This window comes from Capsicum annuum, chromosome 5, assembly GCF_002878395.1.
Source record: "Capsicum annuum cultivar UCD-10X-F1 chromosome 5, UCD10Xv1.1, whole genome shotgun sequence".
In the NCBI taxonomy this organism is placed as follows: domain Eukaryota; kingdom Viridiplantae; phylum Streptophyta; class Magnoliopsida; order Solanales; family Solanaceae; genus Capsicum; species Capsicum annuum.
This window is the reverse complement of record NC_061115.1, coordinates 133,979,373-133,999,295: the sequence shown is the minus strand read 5'-3', so window position 1 is coordinate 133,999,295 and position 19,923 is coordinate 133,979,373. Positions and strand designations below refer to the sequence as shown.

The following is a 19,923-nucleotide window of genomic DNA, read 5'->3' as shown; positions in this document are numbered from 1 at the left end:
GTACAAGGACTTAGCTATTTTAAGATCCCAAGAATGGAAAATATTTATTTTTGTCTCTCCCAAGTTAGAAACATTAATTTTTGAGTTGAAACATATTTAGCAATGTTAAAAGGGCCATCCTAGAGAGTTTTAGAATTTTTGGAATAGGTTTAGGATAATTTTGGACCTCAGTGGCAGTAAGCCTCCACGATTTGGGTTGTGTTAAGGGAGGATAAGGTGCAGGAGTTCATAAATCTGAAGCAAGGTAACATAAGTGTGAGGGAGTACTCACTCAAGTTTACTCAGCTTGCGAGGTATGATTTGACTATGGTGATAGATTCTAGGTCTAGGATGAGTAATTTTATGTCTAGGTGTCTGATAGTGTAGTTAAGGAGTGAGAACAGTCATGTTGATTAAGGAAATTGACCTTTCTAGTAGATTGAGGAGGAGAAGCTCATGGAGAAGGAAATGGAGAATAAGAGGGCCATAAGAGGTAGCTTCAACTTCTCACAGCAGAGGTATGAGGGTGGAAATGGTTATCAATTCCACCAAAAATTTTCAGCTCCATCCCCATCTTCATCTAGTGAGCTAGTGCCTAAGTTTGGGCAGGATAATAGGAATAGGGCACAAGTATTTAATACCTATGGTAGCTTAAATAGTGGTTGTACCAACCTACTTTGTAGGAAATGTGCTAAGAGCCATCTAGAGGAGTGCAAAGCAGGCAGTGATAGGTGTTTTAGATATGGCAAGCCTGGCTATAGGATTACGGATTGCCCAATAGTTACCCAGAAGGGAAAGGATCTTCATCAATAGGGTCAGTCTAACTTTGCATCAGCTCTAATAGGTCTCCCGACTCAGTAAGGATCCACATCCAGTGCCACCAATAGGCATCATTAGAACTAACTTTATGCTCTCCAGACTCGATAGGATCAAGAAAGTTCTTCTGATGTGGTATGGGTAAGTTACAAGTCTTCCATCTTCATATTTATAAATTGTTAGACCCCAGAGCTTCACTTTTCTTTATGACTCCTTATATAGCGGTAGACTTCGGTGTCATTCCCGACATATTAGCAGAACCTTTCTCAGTGTCTACCCCAGTGGGTAGTTCTATTATAGCCAGACGTGTATACAGAAATTGCTCGATCATGGTGTTCAGAAAGTGTGTTTAGTGGATCATGTGGAGTTAGATATGACTGGTTTTGATGTCATTCTTGGCATGGATTGGCTCCACTCATGCTATACCTCAATTGTTGTAGAAATAGAATTGTCTAGTCCTAGTTTTCTAATGAGCCTGTTATTGAATAGAGGGGTATTACTTCAGTGCCTAAGAGTCAGTTTGTCTCCTAACTTAAGGCAAGAAAGATGATATCCAAGGAATATATATACCATCTCGTCCGAGTCAAGAACTCAAATTTTGAAACTCTAAGTATTGAGCCAGTTCAAGTAATGAATAAATTTCCATAAGTATTCCCTGAAGATCTTCCAGATGTTCCTCTTGAATAGGAATTTGACTTTAGAATAGATATCAATTTAGATACCCAACCTATCTCAATCCTACCTTACAGAATGGCTCCAGCTGAGCTTAAGGAATTGAAGGAACAATTGCAAGATCTCTTAGATAAGGGTTTCATCAAGCCTAGTGTTTCTCCATAGGGTGTTCTAGTATTCTTTATGCGCAAGAAAGATGGTTCCCTCAGAATGTACATCAACTATCGTTAGTTGAACAAAGTTACAATAAAGTATAGATATCCTCTACCCAAAATTGATGACTTTCTCGACAAACTTTAGGGTGCAGGTTATTTCTCTAAGATAGACCTCAGATTCAGCTATCATCATCTTAGAGTCAAAGAATGTGACATCCCAAAGATAGCTTTTAGGACTTGATATAGTCACTTTGAATTACTAGTTAGGTCTTTTGGACTAAAGAATCTCCTACAACTTATATGGACTTGATAAACAGAGTTTTCAAGAAGTACATAGACATATTCGTCATGGTCTTCATAAATGATATCCTTATCTATTCTCATAGTCAAAATGATCATGCACACTATTTGAGGTTGTATTGAAGACCGTTAAAAATCACCAGTTGTTCGCTAAGTTCAACAAGTATGAATACTAGTTAAGATCATTAGCTTCCCTTGGCCACATTATTTCTGATGATGGCATTCAAGTTGATCCTTAAAAGATCGAAGTAGTGAGAAACTAGCCTAGACCCATCTCTCTCTCAGATATCAGGAGTTTCTTAGGTTTAGCTACTTAGTATAGATGGTTTATTAGAGGTTTTTTTCTATTATTTCCCCCATGTCTCGACTAACCTAAAAGAAAGTCAAAATTTTAGTGGCCAGTTCCTGCAAGAAGAGTTTTCAAGAGTTAAAAACTTGACTCACTTTCACTCTTTTATTGACTTTGATAGATGGCACAGATGGGTTTGTAGTTTATTTTGATGCTTCTAGAGTTGGTCTTGGTTGTGTGTTAATACAGCGAGGTTAGGCCATAGCATATGCCTTAAGACAACTTAAACCCCATGAGAAAATTGCCGAACCCAAAACCTTGAGTTGCAACAGTTGTCTTGGACTTAAATATTTGGAGGCATTAGCTTTATGGGGTTCATGTTGATGTGTTCACGGATCATAAGATTTTACAGTATGTGTTCTCTAAGAAAGATCTAAATCTTCGTTAGAGAAGGTGGCTGGAATTGTTGAAGGACTATGATATGAGTGTGTTGTATCACCCGAGTAAGGCCAATGTACACTTTTAGAAATTACCCCTATTGCAACGAATCTTTAGTCAACGGTTCCAAAAGCGTTTCTATAGAGCATCTATTGCAATGCTTCCAACCGTTGCAAAATTTTTTTTTATTATTTGAACTATTGTGTGCTATAACCATTGCTATTGATGAATAACCATTGCAATAGAGTGACTTATAGCAACGGTTTCATGAACCATTTTCATAAAGTAACCTATGGCAACACTTAATTGACAAAAAAAAAGCTATTGCATCGATTGTAATTTACTCCCTCCAAAAATTGTCACTATATCCACCAAAAATTGAAGTAACATACAACAAAAATTAAAAAGTATATAATAAAAATTTTCCATTACTGTTGAAAATTTCCCATAGCATTTTGTAGTCTTTTCTGGTAAAATAACACGATGCTCTGCCTCCTCTTCCCTTGTCAATGAGGTCTCCACCACCTGCATTAAGATCTTCATCACCATACACCACCAGTATGCTCCATCTACACACCACACACCACCAGTAACTCCGACCACACACTACTAGTAGCTCCAACCACACACCACCAGTACACTCTGACCACACACCCCCAGTACACTCTGACCACAATCACCACCAATCGACCACCAGTGCGTGCTCCGACCACCAGTGCTCCGACCAAAAATCAGCTTCTTCATTGCTCTGACAATCACTTCAATTTCAGCTCTCAATTCGCACTTCAATTTTCGAGCAAATTTGGGGTTTTCTGCTTTAATTTGGTGATTTTAAGGTTAGTGTATTCTTCTAAGTTATTGATTCAACCATTCGTATAGCGAGTGCTTTGTTTCTTTAAGTTCAGATGAGGAATTAGACCCTGAAGAGCTTGAAAATATTTTTGCTAAACCTTAAGAGGCTGTGAAATCTGATTTTAGTCAGGTGTCTATTTGGAAGGCTCATGGCATCATACTTCTTAGAACTGGTCATTTGTAGGTACAATAATTTTAATACATTGGTTCATACTCATTGACATACTTGGAACTTTCTCTGGTTATCTTTTGACGCTTATGGTTTCTATAGAGTGCTATATCAGTCTTCTCAACTTTATTGGACATTTCCCCAGACAACTTGGATTGCCTTGGTAATCTTGGAATTGTTTGTCTCTAGAAGTATAAAGGGACATTCATCCTTGCTGGTTTTAGGCTACTTCCTATACTATTCACAGCTTATATTAATGTCATCATTTCAATATTATTGTGTTTGATCAAATTAGACTAATGAAAAAATAGATTTATGTAGAAGCTAAAAGCAATTGGAAAGGTGGAGAAGCACTTTGTACATTCGTTTTATAAAAGGGCAAAGAGAAATAATTTCATATATGTTGTGTGATGATCTGATGTTTCTATTGGTGTTTTAACCGGAAAGAAAAAAATATAACTTATGTGTGAATCACTTTTTGGGAGATTAGTTTTTTTTTGGCTGAAAAATTGTTGATGCATCATTATACTGTGCAACATATGGACTTTGCTAATAGTTGGAATTGAGTATATATTGGGAAAAAATCACTCATAAGCTTCTTTTATTCATGAAAAACTATGTTATACTATTTCTTTTATTGATGTGTAAATCTTTGTTACTTCCTTATTAATTGTGAAACTTATTGTTTTTCTTTTCCTTTTAAGTTTGAATTAAAATCCTCTTAGGGGACCTCAAGTGGTAAAAACCCTATGGGTTGTACAAATAATCACAAAACGGTGAACAAGAATCTATATGTCACTGGATTTTTCTTTTTCTTGTAAGTCCTGCACATTTGATCATATCTACTGATGATTCAACTTGGCCACTGGAACTTCTCCCTTTCATTAGATACAATGGAGAAATGATAGTATGCTAGTTTAAGGAAATTTCTTACTCTTATAGGTAGAGATGTACAAGGAAAAAGTAAGCTTTGTGTCGCTTGAAATGTACCCGACGAGATCTATTGATCCATATTTATTGCTATCATTCAATGCCTCCAAAATGCTTCATGGCTTTTCAAATTTCATTCCGTTGGGAGGAATTGTTTGTAGCATTCACTCTTTCCCTAGAAGTAGGTTTTCATTTGATATTATGTTTGAACTAGATTGGTTTATTTTGGCATATTCAACTTGGCAATTTCTTGATGCAGTTCAACTCGCATCTCCTCTATTTTTCTGCAGAAGGTCCAAAAAGTATTATTGCAAGCATATTTCAATCAAAGTTTGACAAATCTCTTGGCTGATTATGGTATATTGTTATAATATGCTTCCATACTAATGTAACAATTTTTAAAGAGTGAACAAAGATGTCATGTGCAGGGACCGATCTATTTCCTTTGACATTTTATTCCATTTGTTCTATATATGTTCCACCTCCTCTCTATCTTTCACATAGAGCAAGATGTTTCTCATTGTTGTACTAAAGAAATTGATGTTCTGAAAAAAATATACATATTATGGTTGTTATCGTGTGGAGCCGTTGCAACTTATTCTCTCCTTTTGAAAAATGATTTAGATTTGATTATCAGGCTCACAGGTTGTGGTTAACGTTGTTTTGCAGAAAGAGCTAGGTGCTGCTTCATTTTAATTAGTGGCTGAGGAGGTAATATTTGAACTCTTAGCTGTTTAGTCAATGTTGTGTGTATCTTTGTCATTTATTCATTAAGATAGCATTCAAATGAAACCTTGGAAAGATTTTTTGAAAAGCTGCACAGTTTTAACATATTACTATTTATGCATAGCTAATCTAATTTGTGGCAAGGTATTTAATTTTGAAGGAAGTGAAAGCAGAAAATAACAAAGCATTAGAAATTCTTTCAGCTAAGAATTCGTTACAACATCTTCATGGTCAGAAATCACACACAGCACCTCAGAAGCTAAACTAGTCCGTGCTATTCTTAGCATAATGGCCTCAACCTAAGTAATGAATTGATATATGGACTTCTGCATATTTTTCCTGGGGTAGATTGTAGGTTAATCAAAGTTATAGCGGAAAGATAGTCCAATCTTTTAACATTTCATGAAATTAAAGCAATTGAAAGGCTCTCCTTTTTCTAACTTCTCCTCTAATTTATTTCCTTTGAGACATAACTAGCTAAGACGTTTGGTATGATGAGATTCTATACTCCTAATAGCTGATGAATTCTTAAAGGAAAAATCCAGGGAGCTCATAACCAAACAAAGTTTACTGGGTTTGGTATCTATTTTGTATGATGTTTCCTATTGTCTTAAATCATTTCTGATTCATAGTTTGTTATTTATCTCTGTATATTCATTTTCCCATTTCAATGGAAAATTTATGTTCCTTGCATCAAATTAACGGATGGATGTTCTAAATCTATGTTTCTCTGGACTCTGGAGACCTTCATAAAAAAGAGGAAAAAGAAATATTACAGTGTTTCATAGAGCTTGTCAATGAAACACTTGGAAGTGATAGAATATATGGTAATGCTCCATTATCTGAAGAAGATTTCCTTGTTGCCATTGATAGTGGTAGATCTGAAGGGGGTCCTTCTGGTCAGCATTGGGTGTTGGATCCTATTGATGGTACTAAAGGGTTAGTGGAAATAAGATTTTGCATGTCAACTTTGCGAGATAAATAGAAGGAAATATATATATTTGGTTAATTAGGTTAAATCATATATTTCTTGATATGATTGATTAACTTTATTATAATTGTTAAATTATCTTAAAAATTGGTTGATACCATAGGCAAAAAAGTGAATTAAGTTTGAGGTAGCTCTCCTTCTGTCCTCACCCTACCATGATTTCTGTTGCTTGTATATTTGAAATTGCTGAACTATGTGCACGTTGCCCGGTGAAGTTATGTTGTGGCCCACTCATTGTCAAACTCAACCAATAATCAGGATGTGCCTCCTTGTTGATATAGAGCTCTATATCTCACATGTTTGATTTTTTACTATGTCCTCGTCTCTACTTTGCTTCAATTTCAGGAACATGCTTACAAAACATATTTATGAGTCTCTTAAAAGGTCGTAATCTTTCTGCAGGTTTCTGAGGGGATACCAATTTGCAATTGCATTGGGATTGCTAGATGAAGGAAAGGTGGTTTTGGGCGTCCTAGCTTGTCCAAATCTTCCATTAGCTTCTCTTACCTCCCACAATCCACAGGATGATCGAGAAAAATATGGTTGCCCTTTTTATGCCTAAATTGGTGTTAGAACTTATATGCAGTCTCAACTCTAAGCCAAATAAAGGTTTATTTTTGAGTATTTTGTAATTTTCACTAACTTCAAGTTTTGTATCTCTAAATCAGCTGATAGGTTGGTCTACTGCCTTCAGGTGCATATAACTTATTTAGACATCCCTGAAGAGACATCTTTTTTGAATCTTTTGAAGCAACACATTCCTTGCATGACCTATCTAGCTTGATAGCAAAGGTATGAGTTCTCTTTCAAAATTTCTTTTTTGTTTTATCATTTTCTTTTAATATGCGTGAGTTCTTTCATTCCATCTTAATGTATATGTGAATGATGTCCCTATTCTTTTATAAACAGAAACTTTATAATAAATAGACCATCAATCAGTCCCTCACAATACTTGGGAAGGTGATAAATGCTATAACTAGCTGCACTCTAGGTAAACCAACTCCAGGAGGTACTTTCTGATTCTCGCCACAATTTTATCTTTTGTGCTAGTAATAGATTTTCAGTTTCAACTATTTCCCTTTGTTTTGTTTAAGATATACATGTCTTGATCTGGAATGCGTTTAATGTGGAGTTGTATTAAGTACTTTATGTTTTAAATAACAATTTACAGAAGATGTTCATTACAGATTGGAAATGAGTGATAATTCCATTGGTCAGAAATTCCAAGACTATGGCTAGACATTACCATTTTAAATGATGTGTTATGGATATTCAATTTAAGATCAACTTGTAGTTCCATCTTAATATTACAGTTTTTATGAGAATATGATTGAATGTCCGACTGCAATGCCATATAAAGAGATTTACAGCAGAGATTTGTATGATTACTAGCTTCTTTTGCTTGACTTTTCATTTTCACTTTTGGTTGTTTGTCTATAAATTTGAAATATGTTTTGTGAAGGTTATTCTCTTTACTTGAATTTGTTGATGAAGCTCAAGAAGTGATTCGACCAATTCTTGAAGCTTACTTCAAAGTAAGTATGCATAAGCTCACTAAATTTTATGGATAGATTTACACTATTCTTAATATGGGGTAAAAATGGGAGAGGTAGAAGGAAGGTAAGACCTGGGCTAAAAACTGTGTCCATGTTCTGCCAAATCCAGTAGTATTGGCTCAAACGCTGTATTTTTTTTAGGAAATTTATCTGATATTCAAAATTATTATTTTAAAACCCATTGACTTAGAACAGTTAGAATTTTGAATACATAAACTTCAAATCCTAGCTCTGCTTCTGACTGGAAGGGCATGGTATAACAGTTGTCTTGTTCAATATTAAAGTGGTTGAGTTGTATGTTGTTTTAAGGTGGTTGAGTAGTCTGGTTCAATAGAGAGTTATGGTTGAGTAGTATGTTGTTTTAAAGTGGTTGAGTAGTCTGGTTCAAAAGAGAGTTGTAGGTCTGTTACATATATATGTTGTTTTAAAGTTTTGAGCCAGGTAAATGTGAGACGGCGGCCAGAGGAAGCTTCTAGATATTGAGGACGCTCTGGTGTTCTATCCAACTTAAGAGGTCCTATTTTAATTGGATAATCAACTCCTTTCAGTGTCTTTTATCTGAACAGTCCACGTATTCACTTCTGTTATCCATAATTTGAAGGGAGTTTTATGAGTCTTGCCTGGTAAAGTTTTCTCAATAACTCTCTTTAAATCTCCAGGAATTTGAAGATACCCTAACATATATGGCTAGCATATGCACCAAAGTAGAGGCTTATGGAATTTATCGCATAGTATCTTCTGCTTCGTGAACATTAACTTGCATGGGTTTGTGAACATTGTCTGTTGTCTGTTGTTGCTGTTGCTGTGGTCGCTTCTTAGTTTTGCTTCGGGAGTATTCCTTTGAACGTGTGTGTGCCTTGTATCTCCTTGCTGCTGCTTTGGTATTGCCACCGGGTATATCCTTATATTTTCCTATTTTTTCGTGTAGTTGTGGCTGTGGGTGGTAATGGGGGGTTAGGGTCATGTCCGAGGGGGTTGGGGCGTGGGGTTGTGGCGGGGGCGGGAGATGGGGAGAGAGCGGGAGTGGGTGGGAGGCCAAGGTTTGGCCGAGGGGGGGTAGTGGGGGGCGCGTGGATAGCGACGGTAGGCTGAGGGTTGGGTCTTGGAATATAGGGACCCTTCAGGGGAAGTCCATAGAGCTGGTGAAGATTCTTAGGAAGAGAAGGATCAACCTTGCGTGTGTCCAAGAGACCAAGTGGGTAGGGTCTAAGGCTAGGGATGTGGACGGTTACAAGCTGTGGTACTCTGGGAGCGACAGGCGTAGGAATGGAGTTGGCATCTTGGTAGATGAAGAGCTTAGAGGTCAGGTGGTGGAGGTGAAGAGGATCAACGATAGGTTGATGACTATTAAGTTGGTCATTCGGGGGTTTACCCTGAACGTGTGTAGTGCCTATGCGCCGCATGTGGGATCGGAGGGGGAGGAGAAGATGCGGTTCTGGGAGGCTTTGGAGGAGGTGGTGAGAGGCGTGCCCAGTTCGGAGAAGATTGTTGTAGCGAGGGATTTCAACGGGCACATCGGGGCGCTACCGGGAGGCTTTGGGGATGTGCATGGTGGCTTTGGTTTTGGGGAGAGAAATGAAGAGGGTGCGACCCTATTGGAGTTTGCGAGGGCGTTCGGGCTGGTGGTGGTGAACTCGGGCTTTCCGAAGAAGGACGAGCACCTGATCACTTTTTGGAGCGCGATAGCCAGGACCCAGATTGACTTTTTGTTGCTTAGGAAAGGGGATAGGGCGTTGTGTAAAGACTGTAAAGTCATCCCGAGTGAGAATCTTTCGACCCAACATAGGCTCTTGGTTATGGATTTGGGTATAAAGAAGAATAGAAAGAGGAGGAGTAAGGAGTGTAGACCGAGAATTAAGTGGGGCGGCTTGACGCCAGTGAATGCGTGGGAGATAGGGGGGACGTGGATAATATGTGGGACAGGGCAGCAACGTGCATCAGGGAGAATGCAAGGGAGGTGTTGGGTGTTTCTAGGGGCCGGGCCGGACATCATCGGGGGGATTGGTGGTGGAATGAAGAGGTGGGGAAGAAAGTGGAGACCAAGAAAGAGGCGTACGCTAAGTTGGTGGAAAGCAAGGACGAAGAAGAGAAGCGGGTAAACAGGAAAGAGTACAAGCTAGCGAGGAAGGAGGCGAAGTCAGCGGTCACGGCAGCTAAGACGGCCGCTTTTGAGAGCTTGTATGCAAGGTTACAGGGGAAAGGAGGGGAGAAAAAGTTGTTCCGACTCGCTAAGGCTAGGGAGAGCAAGGGTCGTGACCTCGATCAGGTTAGGTGCATTAAGGGGGAGGACGGTAGAGTGTTGGTGGAGGACGGTCACATAAAGAAGAGATGGCAGTCGTACTTTCATAGGCTCTTGAATAACGAGGGGGACAGAGCTATTGTGTTAGGGGAACTGGAGCACTCAGGGGAGTGTTGGGATTTTAGCTATTGTAGACGTTTTAAGGTAGACGAGGTTAGACAGGCAGTCCGCAGGATGCGAAGGGGTAGGGCGACGGGGCCGGATGAGATACCGGTGGAGTTTTGGAAGTTTGTTGGAGAGGCTGGTGTAAGGTGGTTGACTGCATTGTTCAATGAAATTTTCAGGACGGCAAAGATGCCCGAGGCGTGGAGGTGGAGTACCATGATCCCCCTCTATAAGAATAAGGGGGACTTTAAGTGTTGCAATAACTATAGGGGGATTAAGTTACTGAGTCACTCTATGAAGATATGGGAGAGAGTGGTCGAGGTGAGGCTGAGACGGATAGTGTCTATTTCGGAAAACCAGTTCGGATTTATGCCCGGCCGCTCGACGACGGAGGCAATCCACCTGGTACGGAGGTTGGTGGAGCAGTATAGGGAGAGGAAGAAGGATCTGCACATGGTGTTCATCGACCTGGAAAAGGCGTACGACAAAGTCCCCAGGGAAGTGCTTTGGAGATGCTTGGAGGTGAGTGGAGTACCGCAGGCATATATCAGAGTAATTAAGGATATGTATGAGGGAGCGAAAACCCAGGTGAGGACGGCGGGAGGAGACTCAGAGCATTTCACTGTCCTGACAGGATTGCATCAGGGATCTACTCTTAGTCCCTTTTTGTTTGCGTTAGTAATGGATGTGTTGACGCGGCGTATCCAAGGGGAGGTGCCGTGGTGTATGCTTTTTGCAGACGATGTAGTCCTGATAGATGAGACTCGAGGGGGTGTGAATGACAAATTAGAGTTGTGGAGGCAAACTCTGGAGTCTAAAGGGTTCAGGGTGAGCAGAACCAAGACAGAGTATGTGGAATGTAAGTTTAATGACGTGAGGCGGGAGAATGAGGTAGGAGTGACGCTAGAAGCACAGGAGGTAGGGAAGAGGGATAAGTTCAAGTATCTCGGGTCCGTGATCCAGAGTAACGGTGAGATTGACGAGGATGTCTCGCACCGTATTGGGGCGGGATGGATGAAGTGGAAACTCGCATCGGGGGTGCTGTGTGATAAGAAGGTGCCGCCCAAGCTTAAAGGCAAATTCTATAGGGTGGTAGTCCGTCCGGCCTTGCTGTATGGAGCAGAGTGTTGGCCAGTTAAGAACTCCCACATCCAAAAAATGAAGCTGGCAGAAATGCGGATGTTGCGCTGGATGTGTGGACTGACCCGAGGGGATAGAGTTCGGAATGAGACTATCCGGGAGAAGGTTGGTGTGACTTCAGTGGAGTGTAAGATGCGGGAAGCACGATTGAGATGGTTCGGACACGTGAAGAGGAGGGGCATGGATGCCCCGGTCCGTAGGTGTGAGAGGCTAGCGTTGGATGGTTTTAGACGGGGAAGGGGTAGACCGAAGAAGTACTGGGGTGAGGTGATTAGGCGGGACATGGAACAGTTACAGCTCACCGAGGACATGACCCTAGATAGGAAGGTCTGGAAGATGCGAATTACGGCAGAGGACTAGGGCCAGTTCAGGTCGCTTGTGTAGGGAATTAATTGGTGGGGGTGTATTCCTGTTATGATTCCATATTCAGTGTTTCGTGTTCCATGTTCCATGTTTATTACGAATCTGTGTGCTTTCCTCTGCTTTATATTCCTGCATTCCTGCTTTACTCTGTTTTATATTCCTTATGGGTGCCGTATCTATGTTATGTCATCTGCTTCTGTGCTGTACTATGTGTTTGTGTGATATCTCGTGACTTGAGCCGGGGGTCTTTCGGAACAGCCTTTCTACTTCATCAGAGGTAGAGGTATGGACTGCGTACATCTTACCCCCCCCCCCCCCCCAGACCCCAATAAGTGGGAATACACTGGGTTTGTTGTTGTTGTTGTTGTTGTATCTTCTGCTTCGTGGAAACCTTCATGCCCTCTTAAGGAAAAAACTATATGAGAGAACTCCAAATTTGCTACTCGTGTACAGAGGATCGACAAACTTCAGAATCAAGATTCGATGAGAAGGATGTGGGAAGATAATACTCCTAAGGAAAAAGAAAAGAAGAAGATGCTTAAAAACTGGAGTAGACTTGGGTTATGATAATGTTGCCAATAGAACTCCTGGTGAAGTTTCTAGCTTTGAAGCTGAGGTTTGGATTCGAATCTGGTCTAGAGTTTACTCTGGATGCATTTCAGAAATATGCTGATGATTTTAAGGCCCATGGAAGAGATTGAGGTGGCATTCTTTGCTGATTATCTTTATTTTCTTCTTTTGGAAACCATCTAAAATGTATAACATTTTTCTTTTGGTTTAAATTACTAGCTTGTTGCATATTTTGGATATTGAGATTATTAATGAATGATTTTATTTTGTGATGTGTATATATTGTGTTATAATTTCTTATGTATGTAAATAAAATTTACATTAATATGAGTGACTATTTATATAAATTGTTTCAATTTAATAACATGTGGCAACAATCGTTGCAATAAATCAATAAACCGTTGAAATATGTAGTCAAAAATCATCGCAAAAGACCAATAAAAATGTTGCAATAGTTTAATGAAATAGTTTCAATAGGTACTCAAAATCGTTGCAACAAAATAACAAAATCGTCGCAATAGATGCTATTGCAATGGTTTAATATCGTTGCAATAGATTCTATGGGAATGGTTAATAACCATTGTAATAGATGAAATAAGTCAAAAAATATCCGTTGCTATAGCCTCACCTATGGCGATGGTTTCAGTCAACCGTTGCATAAACCGTTCTCATAGACCTATAGTAACACCCATATATAGGACGTTTGCTGAACCATTGCGGTAGATCTATGACAACGGTTTTGATTTCTATTGCAACGATTTTTCAACCATCTCCATAGGGGTAATTTCCAGTAGTGGTAGTGGTTGATGCCCTTAGTAGATTGCCTATTGAAAGTGTTTCTCATGTTGAGAATAATAAGAAGGAATTAGTTTTTGAGGTTCATCAGGTTGCTAGGTTAGGGGTTTGGTTTGTTGATTTGGCCGAAAGGAGTATATGGGTTCAAATTGGTTTGAAATCTTCATTGGTTGCCGAAATGAAAGAAAAGCAAGACAGGGATCCTATTTTGGTCAAGTTGAAGGGGTAGTTAGGAATTAGAAGGTTGAAGTTTTCTCCCAAGTGGGAGATGGTGTGCTTCATTGTCAAGGTAGGTTATGTGTTATGAGTGTGAATGGTTTGAGATAACAGATTTTAGCAGAAGTTCATGGTGTGCGGGATTCTATTTACCTAGGAGCCACTAAGTTGTACCGTGATTTGCAGGAAATCTACTGGTGGAATGGTTTGAAGAAGAAATTACAGCGTTCGTTGCTAAGTATTTGAATTGTTAGCAAGTTAAGGTGAGCACTAGAGGCTTAGTGGTATTCTTCAAGAGTTTAGCACCCTACTTTGAAGTAGAAGGTGGTGAACATGGATTTTGTGACAGGGTTGCCTTGTATGCGTCGTCAGGATGATTCAATTTGGGTCATTGTGGATACAATAACCAAGTCATCCCATTTCTTTCCAGTTCACACTTTGTATTCAGCTGCGGATTATGCTAGACTCTATCTTAGGGAGTTGGTAAAGTTGCATGGAGCACCATTGACAATAGTTTTAAATATAGATACCCAGTTTACCGTTCACTTTTGGAAGGCTTTTCAAAAGGGTCTTGGTACCCAAGTCCATCTCAATACAGCATTTCATCCTCAGACAGATGGTCAGGCAGTGTGAACTATTCAGACTTTAGAAGATATGTTGAGGGCTTGTGTTATCAACATTAAGGGTAGTTGGGATTATCACTTACCTTTGATTGAGTTTGCCTACAATAACAACTATCACTCAAGTATTCATATGACTCCATTTGAGGCACTCTATGGAAAGAAGTGTAGATCTCCTATTGGTTGGTTTGAAGTAGGTTAGTCTAGTTTAATAGGAACAGATTAGTGTATGAGGTAATGGAGAAAGTTCAGTTAATCTAAAAAGATAAAGACAACCCAATGTCGTCAAAAATCTTATGCAGATGTGAGGAGAAGAGATTTTGCGTTTGACTTTGGTAACTTGGTTTATCTAAAAATTTTGCCTATGAAAAAGGTTAAGAGATTTGGACAGAAGAAGAAGATCAGTCCCCACTATGTTGGCTCATATAGAATTTTGAGTCATTTTGGTAAGGTAGCTTAAGTTAGAATTTCCTGCAATTTAGCATCAGTGCATCCGGTGTTCCATATCTCTTTGCTAAAGAAATGTATTGGTGACTCAACTTTTATTTTTCCTTTAGAAAACATGGATATGAAAGATAGTCTCTTCTATAAAGAAGTCCCTATTGAGATCCTTGACCGTCAGATTCGTAGGTTGAGGAATAAAGTAGTGCCCTTGGTAAAGGTTCTATGGCCGAATCAGTTCGTTGAGGGAGCTACTTGGGAAGCAAAAGCAGATATGCAAGCCAAGTATCCCCCACATTTTCTCTACGAATCTAAATCCATCATAAGGTAATGATTTTTCTTTAAGTGATTTTGTCACTTTCTATCTCATCTATATATCCATCCTCATGTCATTACATGCATTCGGTTCAATCTATGTATCATGTTTTAGATTATGTTACTTAATCATTATTCAACTCATAAGTATTCAATGTATGATCTCAGTTTTCCTAGTATCTTAGCTCAAACAGTTTCTTTCAGGGATGAATGATGTCAAGGGGGAGATATTTTAATACCCTGTAAGATTCTAGACACGTTTCTAACCTTTAGTTACATGCTTAAAGAGGTCCAAGTCATTATTTTTCACTAAGTACAAATACTTAGCCATTTTAAGACCCCAAGAATGCAAATATTTTATTTTTGGCTCTCCCGAGACCAAAACATTAATTTGAGTTGAACCATGTTTAGGGATGTTAAAAAGGTCATCTGGGAGGCTGACACTTTTTCCCTATTCACTGTTGGGGGAAGCTAAAAGGTGGTTGAATGTGGAGCCGACCAATTTAATCGCGTCATGGGATAGCATAGCCAGAGAGTTCCTCATCAGATTTTTTCCATATGGCGAGACTGCGAGACTTCGCAGTGAGATAGTGAGCTTCAAACAGAAGCCAAATGAAAACCTCTATCATGCTTGGGAATGCTTCAAGGCACTTCTTTGGGACTATCCACATCATCAACAATCCAATGAGGTACTTGCTCATACTTTTGTAGAATCACTTTATCATAATACAAAGATTTTGCTAGATTCAGCAACAGGTGGTCAAGCACTAGAATTAACTTATGATGAGCTTTACACATTGTTGAACCGCATAGCACAAGGAAATCCCAAATGACATTCATATGCTAGAACTGCTACGAAAAAAAATTCAGGTGTATTGGAGGTGGACCAGTTCACTGTCTTATCAACTCAGGTTGTTGCATTACAAAACATGATTAATACTCAGTTCAGCAGCCTAAATTGGGAGCTCCATAGCCTACAAAAGTAGTCAATGCAGTTGAGCAAGCTAGTGGTTGGTGTGAGATCTGCAAAAGTAGTGGTCATTCTACAGCCATGTGTGCTTCAAATCCAGAATCAGTAATGTATGTAGGCAATGCTCAAAGATCAAATTATGGTAATGCCTACAACATAAAGTGGCAGACTCAGCCGTGGAACGCTCAGCAACAATGAATTCAGCAACCACAAGCACAAGGGAATTAGTCAACTAGTAACATGGAATAGATGTTGAAGAAACATTTAGAAAATCAAGCACAATTGACTGCGGATATGAAAAATTCACAAGCAGCCCAGAGAAGTTTAGAATTGCAGATCGGGCAGTTGTAGCAAGCATTGAATACGCCAGCAGATACAAAAAATCCAAAGTAGATTATGGAAATTACCTTGAGAAGTGGTAAAGAGCTTCAAGGAGAACCTCCAAAGGCAACTAAGGAGGTAGATGCTAATGTGGTGATTGAACGGGTAAATAAAGAAGTTACTAAAAAATCAAGGAAGTCTAAGTACTTGAAAGAAAAGTTGTTGAACAAAAAGTGAAGAATACACTGCCACTACCCTTCCCTCAGAGGCAAATTAAAGCGAAGGAGGATGCAATGTTCAAGAAGTTCTTTGATACATTCAGCGAACTTCACATTAACTTACCTTTGTTAGATGTTTTGTAAGAAATGCCTAAGTATACAAACTTGAGGGATGTGGTTGCTAATAAGGTAAAATTGCAGGATGTGGAGAAGATAACACTCACTGAAAAGTGTAGCATTGTTATGACATAGGAAATCCCTAAGAAATTAAGAGATCCGAGGAAGTTTACTCTCCCGATCCAAATTGGGAGTAGAGTTGTCCATTCACTAAGTGACTTAGGGGCGAGCATAAATTTGATACCCATATCTTTGTTTGACACATTAGGCTTGGGAAAGCCTAAATCGACAATGGTGGTTTTGCAGCTAGCAGATGGATCCATTGCTTATCAGAAAGAAATCATTGAAGATATCCTCATAAAGTTGGTAAATTTGTTATTCCTACTGACTTTATTGTTCTTGATTTCTAGGCAGATGAACAGGTACCAATCATCTTGAGGAATTCATTCTTAGCAACTGGATAAGCATTGATTGATGTTAGATAAGGTACGCTCAAAATGAGGGTAGAGGATGAAGAAGTGGTATTCAATATTTACAAAGCACCCACAATAACGTCCCACTATAAAGATTTATGTATGACCAATGTTATTGAAGGGGACAAGTGTGGGGTGGGTAGTCCACCAAATACCTCTTTAGACTACCTGATTAAGCAGCCTAAGCTTCTACTGCCTAAGCCAAATTTGATGCTAATTGATGTGCTTGAAAAGGCTAAAGTTGAGGAATCTGTTGCTCTTGAAAATTCACACCTAAGAGGATTAAAGAGAATAAAAAGATGAAGGCCAAGTGTGAGAAAGAGAAGGAAGGAATATAGTTGAGTTGAGTTGGGTTGTACCGCGACACTAAATCAGGCGTTGCTTGGGAGGCAACCCAAGTTAAGTACGTATGATTTATTTTTAATTTTTAGTTCTACTTCACGTAGTTTTTGTTTTTGATTCAATCACAGGTTAATGGGAAGTCTGAGTACCAGAAACCTGAGCCAAGGAGCATGGCAAAAACAGAGCGTGGGATCCCACGGATCTCATTTCTGTGTAAGGATGCTACTAGCTAGACCTAGAGGCCTCAGGGAGTATTTCTATCTCTTACTTTTAAGTTCACTTTCAGGACAAAGTAGATTTTTAAGTGTGCGGTGGGGAAATTCCTAAATTTTTGCTCAATTTAGGCTCAATTTAAAAAATTTTAAAATTTTTGGCATAAGTTATTCTTGTTGGTGTTATTTTTAACTACATGGTGCAAGTGCTTTAATTGGTAAAAGCATGTTGATTGGTGTGAATTGCTACTTTTCAGATACCTACACTCATGTTTATGACTCCTATAACTCCTGGCTTAAAGTTAAATCCATGCTATTATTTGGTTAAGAATCTATGATGATCCTATGTGATTCAAGCATGTGCCATATGTGTGTGAGGTATTTGTATATTCCTTGTTGTATGTGATGTCTAGAACTTGCCCGGTGTGTGTGCAAAGCGAAATAAAGAGTGTGGATTTCGGAGATGATACAGGCATTTCTTTGATAGTCTTGTTTTATACATTCTATTTGACCTAGCTTTGTGCTTTATCTTAGTAAGCCCCATTGATCCTTTATCTTTTTCTTTGTTAGCCGCATATGTAGCCTAGCCCTTATTTGATAAACCATAATTTGATCCAAAAACCTCCTAGACGCATTAATAAAAAATTAATTGAGTAAGGAATTTGAGAAATAATAGGGAAAAGGTGAATTTGATAGCCCAAGGTAATAGTTATTAGTGTTGATAATTGATGTGTGATAGATGGGTGTGATAGAAATTATGCTAGAAATATTACCATTCTTGTGAAAAAGAAAAACAAAAAAACTGATTCATGTGGTAACAAATAATGCGTCCACCATGTGTTTGTCAAAATGCTTAAAAGAGATGGGGCAAAACAAATGAATGGGGTATTCATAAATGGTGTAATTTGACTGTTGAAGAGTTGTTTGAATGTAAAAAGAGTGTATCAAAGCGCTTAAAGAGGTTAGTCACTATTCCTAAATAGTTCCTACCCGTCCCTAAGCCTACATTACAACCCGAAAAAGTCCTAATTGATCCTAAGCTTTACATTCTGATATTAATGGAGCATTACACTAAGGGCAAGCCTATGGTTTATTGTGTGTAACTTGTGAATTCCTTGTGAGAGTAGGAGTAATTTTATTCTTGTACAGATTATGTTATAAATTGCATTATTATGAGTGATTATGGGCAACTCTCTTGTTGTGAGGGGAACATGTTTGATGAATATAGGTTATTTATATGACATCCTTGATTGAACAATAAGCATGAGATTTCCAACTAGGTGAATCAGTTCTTGAGGCTAGGATGTTTTGGAGTAGTGTTCATGAGCTATCAATTGTGTAAATAACGTGTTTTGTGTAGAAACTTGCATTTCGTGAAGTCATTGTAGTACTAGCTTGAGTGTATTGCATGTATTATAAGTTTAGAGTCTCCTCAATTTATGATGCTTAGAGTAAATTGTTGTTCGAGGACGAACAAGGCTTTAAGTGTGAGGTGGTGATGTTGGGTGTATTTATAAACTTTAGCGTACAATTCTAGCTTATTTATCCTTGTTTTGAGAGAAATTCATGTGCTTAATGTGTTAATATTGATATAAATAAGCATTTAAGTGTCCAAGTGCATGATTACAATGTTCAAAGTGTTTTCCAAACAATTTTGTACTTAATTGAGTCATTTAGAGTTCAATCGAGAAAACTAGTTTTACTAGCTTAAGCTAGTTATGTGTCTACTTGGTGTCATTTGATTCTATTGAGTTAAAGGAGTTCCAAATGGTTTAAATATGTAATTATGAGTGGAATAACTTGTTGGTAATATTCAAGGTTCAATTTGATTAAGTCTAGAGTCGGAATAATAAGTGAAGATCATTACGAATTAGCCTTATCGTAGCTCTTATTTTGATTCGTCGTTGAGAATATTGTGTTGTCATGATCTCTAATTAGTGGTGTGTGATTATGTAGGAAGATTTGTGAGCTAAATAAGGTGATATAATGATGATGTAAAGGATTAAAATCCACGGAAAATACACCACAAGACAAGGGATGAAAGATGGGACGATAAAGAGTTAACCAAAATTTTGGACGCAACTTCCAGTGTGTACGAGCGATGAGCGTGTGACGCATGCTCTAGTTCAGTGCTCCACTGACTTAGAAAATATTAGGAGACATAATTTCAGTGGGTGCATGCGATGAGCATGCATCGCACCCTCTATTTTGGGGCAGCCAAGTGTGCGTTCCATGCAGTATTTCACCACTCCACTATTGCACGGTCAAATTGCAATCTCAATTCTACACGGTTTTGGCATTATTATAAATCCAATATGTGGCACACATTTTAAGGGATTATGGAAATCTTTATATTCCTTTAATCCTATAAGAATTATGATTAAGGTATTATATATAGAATCTTTGTTAGGCAAAAGGCACCTTGAATAATTCGGTGGAGATTAAGCGGTGTGACGGTGGACATAAGTATGGGGCTGCTACACTTTAAATTATGTTTTATCATTATTTAATTATATTTTAATTGTCATATCAT

General features: G+C 38.7%; 1 pseudogene; it reads left to right on the top strand.

Annotated features, from left to right (window-relative positions):
* Positions 1-435: 435 nt before the first annotated feature.
* Positions 436-19,923, top strand: part of LOC124898538 — a 44,701-nt pseudogene continuing 25,213 nt past the window's right edge.